The 8,677-nt window shown below is 37.1% G+C and overlaps 1 pseudogene; it reads left to right on the top strand.

Annotated features, from left to right (window-relative positions):
- Positions 1-5,725: 5,725 nt before the first annotated feature.
- On the top strand, positions 5,726-8,462 carry LOC143032196 (uncharacterized; annotated as a pseudogene).
- Positions 8,463-8,677: the final 215 nt, after the last annotated feature.

Genomic DNA, 8,677 nt, shown 5'->3' with positions numbered 1-8,677 from the left:
CTCGGGTTTAGTATAGATTTTTCTTCACATATTTTAGCTACTGTGCTTATTAGGAAGACCGGACTGTAGTTGGATTTTCCTTGTTTCCTCCTTTATATATTGGTACAATGTTTGCATTTTTCCAGTCTTGTGGTACTTTTCCTTCTTTGAGTGAGCATTTAATTATTGTGTGTATTTTACCTGTTAATTTGTCTATGCATTCCTTCAGTATCCAATTTGCAATTCCATCTGGACCATGCAATTTTCTAACATCAAGGTTTTTTATTTGGTCACTGATTTCCTTCTTTGTTACAGTTATTTCCTTCATTGGGGGAGATTTCTGTCTATTCCCTCACAGTTAGGTGAGTTCTCAATTGTGAATACCGATTTGAAGTGGTTGCTCATAACTTCTGCCATTTCTTGTTCTTCTGTGTATTCATGACTTCCTTGGCGCAGCTTTTCTATTTCTTGTTTGTTTTTTAGTTTACCATTCACATATCTATAAAATAGTTTTGGTTGTTCCTTGCATTTTTCTATTATTTCCTTTTCATAATTTCTCTTTTCTTCTCTGCTTGTTTTTACATAATTTTTTCTTAGTTTGATGTATGTTTGCCATTTGCTTTTTTTTTTGGGGGGGGGTCTTTTTTCCATTTTATCCTTGGCTTCACTACATTTTTTGTTGTACCAGTTCTTTATATATATTCTTTCTTGCTTTTGTTTTGGAACATATTTGATCACACTCTCATTATAAATTTCATATAGTATATTCCATTTTTCTTCCATCCATCCTTGTTTCTTCATTTAGGAATTTTTCCCAGTTTGCACTGCAAAAGAATTTTCCAAGTTTCTCAAAATTTGTTTTGTTATACATTGGTCTTCCAATTCTATGTTTCTCATTTCTTCTTAGGTCTATTTGCTCTTTTAGTTTGAATTCTATTAGTACATGGTCACTCTTTCCTAATGGTGTTTTGTAATCTATTCTGTCTACAATTTCAGGTTCCGATGTAAGTACTAAATCCAGTCTCGAAGGTTCCTCATTGTTTCTGTATCTGGTATTTTCCTTTATCCATTGAGTCATTGTGTATTCAATGGTCATATCGAGTAGCATGCTGCCCCATATGTCCTCTCCACCCCTCACTGTCATTTCTTCCCAACATATTTCTTTTGAATTAAAATCACCCATAATTACTGTATTTCCTCTTTCAGTATATCAGTTAGTTCATGTTTTGTATCTTCTAACAATTTGGAATGATCGTGTTCTGTCCAGGCCTGTGTTTTAGGGGGCACATACACTACTACAAATTTTCTACTTTTCATGTGGTTGTTTTCTATTCTTATAATGATTGACCCTATATTGTTTCTTCCTTCTGTTATTTTTGTCACATTTAAGTCTTTCTTGGTCAGAAATAGTACTCCCCCTCCTTGTTTTTCATTTCTATGCTTCATCCAGCAGTTGTATAGACCTTGTCCCACAGTGTTAGGTGGTAGATTCCCTTTCAATTTAGTTTCCACTATTCCCATTATGTCCGGCTTTTCTGATGCCAGGTAATCATTCAGTTCATTCATTCCTGAGATCATTCCATCAATGTTGGTATAGGCTAATTTTAATTTTTTTCTTTCTCTTCTTTTTCTGTCTGTTTTGTTTCCTTCTTCATGATATACCATTTTCTCAGCCTCAGGTCCACCACTTTCCAAAAAAGAATCATTCTTTTCATTCTTGTTTCTCTTTTCATTCTTTTCCTTCACCTCACTTCTAAAATTTTCTTTTACTTTTTCTTCTTCACACATTTCTTTCTTTATCCATACGTTTTTGTGATTTTCACTATTTGCTAGTTTTGCTGTTTTGGATAGTACTTCCTCTGCTATCAATTGTGACCTAAGTTTTACTTTTAGTGGCCTATATTGTGTTTCTTTTGAGTATCTACCCATCCTATATGTTTCCTCAATTTCTTTATCCAGGGTTTGATTCTCCTCTTGAATCTCCTTCAGAATCTCTTTTGTGATCTCTTTTTCTTCTCTTTCTCTCTGATACCTAGGAACATCATGCTTTTCTTTGATATCGTAAATCACTGCATCTTTTTTTTCCACTGTATCCATAACCAAATTTCCTTTCTCTTTAATCACTTGGATTACCGTTTCTTTCGCATTCTCCTTAACTTGTTGTTCCACTATTTCCTTGAAAGATAATTTTTTATTTTCCTGTTCCACCTTCCACTGTTTCTTAATTTCTTGAAAGTCATTTTCTTTAATCTTTTCTTCCATTTTCTCAGTCACCGCCTGTATTTGATCCTACATCTCTTTCTTTAATGCCTCATTCCTATTCATATCTTCATTTTTCAGTCTTATATTTTCTCCCTTTATCCTATTCAGTTCCATTTTCAATTCATCTATTTCCCTATTATTTTCTTCATTGGCTTTTCTTAATATAGCTACTTCCTTATATATACTTTTGCATTCACTTCTCAGATCAATTATTTCATCTAACAACTCATTTATTTCTCTATTTCTTATAATATTTTTAAACCTAGGTTCTCTATCCATATATATATTACTATTTTCTCTATTAAACCCCGAGAAGACACCTCTATCCAATCTTTGGTATGTTTTTGGGGTCTCATTTAGACACATTCTTTTTTTAATTACACCAAGTGGGGACTCTATTGTACTTACGTCAAGACATCGCCTTGCCGTTTCCTTATCACTGAATTCTTCATTTATTTCATCCATTGTTATCACTGATCTTGTCATTATAATAATTGAACTAAGATACAGAGACTACATTTCAGTCACTCCGACACTCCCCTCCCGTATGTAAACAACCAGGCAGCTGTTGGTTGGAGTGTGCCCCATTACGTATTATCAGATAATACCAAGCTCAGAAACATGTCATAATTTGGTGGGAAAAGCTCACTCTGCTTTCCCGTTGGCTGAAGATCTTTAAACTGCTGCTTTATGGATGTTTTGCCATATTTGAAACATCAACTCTCATACCCAGGTGTATAAAAGGGTGATGCGGAGGCAGGGACCAGAGAGGAGCAGAGACTGTTATGGTAGTACTGCATTGTAATCATTGATCTGGCAACACTGTGCATTGTAATCATTGATCTGGCAACACTATGTATTGTAATGATTGATCTGGCAACACTGTGTGGGAAGCATTTAAATGACAGCCATGTTGTTTTCCAGCTGTCAGTATTCAGCCAGTGTTCTCCCTGTAAAGGTGTATTTACCTAGTTGTATTTTACGGTAAGGGGAGCTATGCTTGTAGTGTCCTGTCTTCATATCTCGTTTTATCTAGACTGTTTTTGAATTCGTGTATTGCTTTTGCACACACTACCTTCTCATCTAACTTATTCTAAATGTCTATTACCCTGTGGGGAAAGCTGTTCTTTTTTAGGTCTCTTCTATAACTGTCTTGATTTTCTTTCCATGTCTTCTTGTATCTCTACTATTCCATTTTATTATATGCTCTCTATCAATAGTTTCTATGCCTTTCATGATTCTATAAATAGTTATCAAGTCTCCTCTCTTCTTTGCTCTAATGTCTGTAGCTCAAGTTATGCTAGTCTCTCTTCATATGATAATTCTGAGAGTGTTGGTGCCAATTTTGTAATTGCTCTTTGTATTCTTTCAAGTTTTGTTAGAAATCTTTTTGTACTTGGTGACCACGTCACTGCATACTCCAATCTTGGTCTTATCAAAGTGACCAGTATTTTCTTCACCATTTCTTTGTCCAGGTATGTAAATGCCACTTTGTTCTTATTAAATTATAAGTTTCTCCATATATTTTGAATATATGTTTCTCAGGGAATATATTATTCATAATAATGACTCCCATGTCCTTCTCATTTTCTACTTTTTTAATTTCTTCTCCCAATTTTATGATCTCACTATTCTTTTTTTGCTTTTCCCAAATTCCATTATACTATACTTCTTAATATTGAATTCCATCTCCCACTTCCTACTCCATTCCCATACTTTATTCAGATCACTCTGCAGTGACTCACTATCTTCTACAGTGTTCACTTTTTTCAACACTTGCATTGTCCACAAAGAAGCTCATATAACTTTCAATTCCTTTATCCATATCATTAATATATATAGCAAACATTATTAGGGCCAGAACCATTCCTTGTGGAACTCCACTAATCACTTCATCCCAATTAGTGTTTGTCTCTTATCACCACTCTCATTTTTCTTTCATGCAAGAAGTCTTCCATCCACTTTAGCAATTTGCCCCATATTCCTCCTGCAGTTTCTAATTTCTTTAGTAATTTTTTATGTGGCACCTTATCAAAAGCTTTTTTTAGGTCTAGAAATGCACAATCAGCCCATCCATCTCTTTCTTGTATTACATTTATTAGCCTTGAATAGAAACACATTAAATTTGTGACACATGATCGTCCTTGTCTAAATCCAAATTACCTTGGATTTAGTACTTTGTTTTTTCCAGATGCCTTACCCAACTAGTTTTGATGATTCTTTCACAGATATTAGCTATTGCACTTGTAAGAGAGACCGGTCTATAGTTAGTAGGGTCTTCCTTGTTTCCCCCCTTATATACTGGTACTATATTTGCTCTTTTCCAATCTTCTGGAACTTTTCCTTCTTTCATTGAACTGCTTATTAGACTATGTATTTTGTCTGTTAGTTCATTCCTGCATTCTTTCAAAATCCAGTTTGCCATTTCATCTGGTCCATGTGATTTTCTGACTTCGAGATTACTCAAGTGGTTCATTATTTCATTCCTTGTCATTTCTATCTCTTTCATAGGGGGGCCTTTCTCCTCCCACTCGATATCTCTGGGTTGTATGTTCTCCCTTATAAACACCGATTTAAAATGCTTGTTCATAATTTCTGCCATTTGTATTTCCTCTGTGTATTCAACTCCTCCTTGTCGTAGTTTCTCTAATTCTTGTTTGTTTTTCAGTTTGTTGTTTACAAATCTGTAAAATAGTTTTGGTTGATCTTTACATTTTTCTATGACATCTTTTTCATACTTTCTCTTTTCTGCTTTGCACACTTGTACATATTCAATTCTATAACTAGTATATATTTTCCATTTTTCAGGTCTTTTGTCTTTTTTCCATTTTATCCAAGCTTTGTCCCTCTTGTCTTTTAACTCCCCGCATCTTTTGTATTAACAATTCTGTATGTTTGTAGCATCAGTATTATATTGTTATGAGTTATATGTATATGTGTTATATATGTATATGTGGCGCTGATATGGGTTATATATGTATATGGGTCGCCAATGTAATGAAACAGCCTTGCTGTGGATGTGCTGTGTCTTGCGACACTGCTTCTGACCCAGGGTAGTGGACAAGGTGCAGGGATGACCCATCATCCAGGAGGTGCTAAGATAAGAGGGAAGAGGGAGGGTGGAGGGGTGTGGAGTGTATTCAGGGATGGAATGGGTGGGAATGATTCTATGCCTTTTCCTTTTTGGCTACCTCCCTTGTAAGGGGGAAAAAGCCTTGGTGTATGTATGTATGTATGTATAATATACTATTGTGTTTGTTTATGTTTATGTCAGGTTTGTGTGTTTATATTTATGTTTTGTGCTTGATATTCCTATACCATTTCTTCTCTGTTTTCAGAGAATGGTATAGATTTTATGTTGAATAAAAGCTTGTAATAAGGTCAGTGTATTTTTCACAACAATTTACTCAACATAAAATTCTTATCGTGTGGCACTGGAGTTGACTCAAGGACTACTACACCACTGGTAAACAGAGGCTACAATATGGAATGTCTACTCAAACCAGAGAGGCTAGATTGTGACCCATCCTTGTCAATAGCTGCCCAGGAATGGAAACATTGGTTCAAGACTTGAAAACTTCTTGAGTGCCCTTCCTCAGGAAAACATTGACAAACTGGGTTTACTTACCAACTTTGTGTCACCAAAAATCTATGAGACAATTTCTGAATGTACCACCTATGATAGTGCTATCAAAATCTTAAAGTCACAGTATGTCAAGCCCATAAATGAAGTTTTTGCATGCCACTGCCTTGGAACTTGCTGCCAACAGGCTGGTGAATCCTTAGGTGAGTACCTTCAAGCTTTGAAAATTCTGAGTAAGGATTATAATTTCCAGGCTGTAACAGCTGTTCAATATTGTGAAGAGTCCATCCGGGATGCCTTTATATGTGGGCTGCAGTCACCAGCAATAAGGCAATGCCTCCTGGAGAATAAAACTCTGGACCTATGCACTATGTTTGATCAAGCAAGAGCTTTGGATTCAGCTCAAAGGAATTCTGAAATGTACAGTACTCAGCCATCTCAAGTGGAAAGTGATGCAACTCCTGACCCAAGTACCAGCCGAGAAGTTACTGTTGAGCCTGTGGCTGCTGCTATAGATGCTAAGTGTTTCTTCTGTGGTCTTTCATGGCATCCCCACTCAAGGTGTCCTGCACATGAAGCAGTGTGCCATAGATGTCAGAAGAAAGGTCACTTTGCCAAAGTGTGCAAAGCCAAACCATCAACAAGAGCTAGTGCACATACAGACTCCAGTAACTATGCAACACTAGTAACAGTTACTTCTGCAGCTACCCCAAGATCACTCAAAGGCAGTTGTAAAAGTCTTTATCAATGGAACAGAGGTGGATGGACTTGTGGACAGTGGCAGCTCTGAAAGGTTCATTCACCCAGACCTAGTTAAGTGCCACTCCTTGATTGTCCATCACTAATTGGGTGCAGTGTCTATGGCAACAACATCTCTCTCTACTTAGATATCAGGGTTTTGCCAAGTAGACCTCAGAGTTAATGGCCAGGATTATAAAGGTATGTTTTTAATGTTTTTGCCACAACTGTGCTCAGATGTGATTCTTGGTCAAGACTTCCAGAAGATGCATGATAGTGTTACTCTGAGGTGTGGGGGAGACCTACCTCCTCTTGTTATTTGTGAATTTAGTACCATAAAGGTGGACCCACCAAAGCTGTTTGCTAACCTTACAGCTGATTGCTGTTCTATATCAGCAAGGTCACGCTGCTATTCATATAAGGACTGGATGTTTGTCGACAAAGAAATTAAGAGATTGCTGAAGGAGGGTATAATAGAACCTAGTAATTCTCCCTGGCATGTATAAGTCATTGTTGTCAAAGATGTTCTCAAAAGGTGGTGACTGGCCATTGACTACTCAGAGACTATCAATAAATTCACATTGCTTGATAGCTACCCTCTACCTCGTATTGATAATACAGTGAATAAAATTGCTCAGTACCTAGTTTTCAGCACTATTGATTTACAAAATGCCTATCATTAAGTTCCCATTAGGGAAGAAGATAAACCTTACACAGTATTTGAGGCTGGTGGTGGTCTGTACCAGTTTACTCGTATTCCTTTTGAGGTCACCAATGGGGTATCTTGCTTCCAGTGGATCATGGATTCATTTATTCAAGAGGAGCAACTCACTAGAACTTATGCATACTTGGATAATGTGACCATTTGTGGCATGACACACGAGGAGTATGATGCTAACTTCATTAAGTTCCTGGAGGCTGCTAAGAAGAAAAACATAAGTTACAACAAGGAAAAGTGTACATTTTCAACAAAACGGCTTAGAATTCTTGGTTATGTGGTAGAAGGTGGTGAAAAACATCCAGACCCTGAACGACTTCAACCCCTACAGGATTTGGCAGTGCCTCAATACAAGAAATCACTCCACCAAACCCTGGGCCTTTTTGCATACTACTCACACTGGATATATGACTACATGAGCAAAATCTGCCCCCTGAGCACCACCACTGTATTCCCTGTGACCAAGGAAGCAGAAGCAGCCTTTAACACTCTCAAGCAGGACATTGAAAATTCAGTAGTTCAAGCAATAGATGAGTCGCAGCCATTTGAAGTAGAAACTGATGCTTCAGAAGTTGCCATCGCAGCAATTCTCTCCCAGGATGGATGTCCAGTAGCCTTCTTTTCAAGAACACTGTGTGGAATTGAGAAGTGCTATGCTTCTATAGAAAAAGAAGCCCAGGCCATCATTGAAGCAGTTTGCCATTGGAGGCATTTTCTGACAGGCAGGTGTTTCATTATAAGGACTGACCAATGATCTGTGAGGTTTATGTTTGACAAGCAGCATAAGAGTAAAATAAAGAACAATAAGATATTACGTTGGGGAATGGAACTATCTAGCTACGACTTTTAGATTATGTATCAACCTGGTCTAGAAAATATTTCCCCTGATATATTCTTTAGGTCCCACTGTGGGCAGCATGTGATGGACAGGAATCACTAGTAACACTCCACAAGGCTTTGTGTCATCCTGGGGTCACCTGCTTGCACCATTTTGGTAAGTCTAAGAATATGCCCTACTTAGTGGAAGATGTTGGACGGGTGACCAGATTGTGTAAATTATGTGCAGAAATCAAAGCAAACTTTCATCAGCTAGAAAGGACTCATCTCATAAAAGCTACTCAACCTTTTGAGCGATTGAATATAGATTTCAAAGGACCTTTGCCCAGCACTGACAGAAATTGATATTTCCTTAACATTGTAGATGAATACTCTAGATTTCCTTTTGTATTCCCTTGTGCAAATATGACTACTTCGACTGTGATTAGCTGTCTTTCTGAGTTATTTTCTAATTTTGGCATGCCTGCTTACATTCACTCAGACAGGGGATCATCTTTCCCGAGCAAAGAACTGCAAGAGTTTTTGATTAGTAAAGATATTTCCTGCAGCAGAACCACAAG

Source organism: Oratosquilla oratoria, chromosome 13 (genome assembly GCF_046742065.1).
Source record: "Oratosquilla oratoria isolate Oo_2021 chromosome 13, ASM4674206v1, whole genome shotgun sequence".
In the NCBI taxonomy this organism is placed as follows: Eukaryota; Metazoa; Arthropoda; class Malacostraca; order Stomatopoda; family Squillidae; genus Oratosquilla; species Oratosquilla oratoria.
This window is presented reverse-complemented; position numbering and strand designations above follow the sequence as displayed.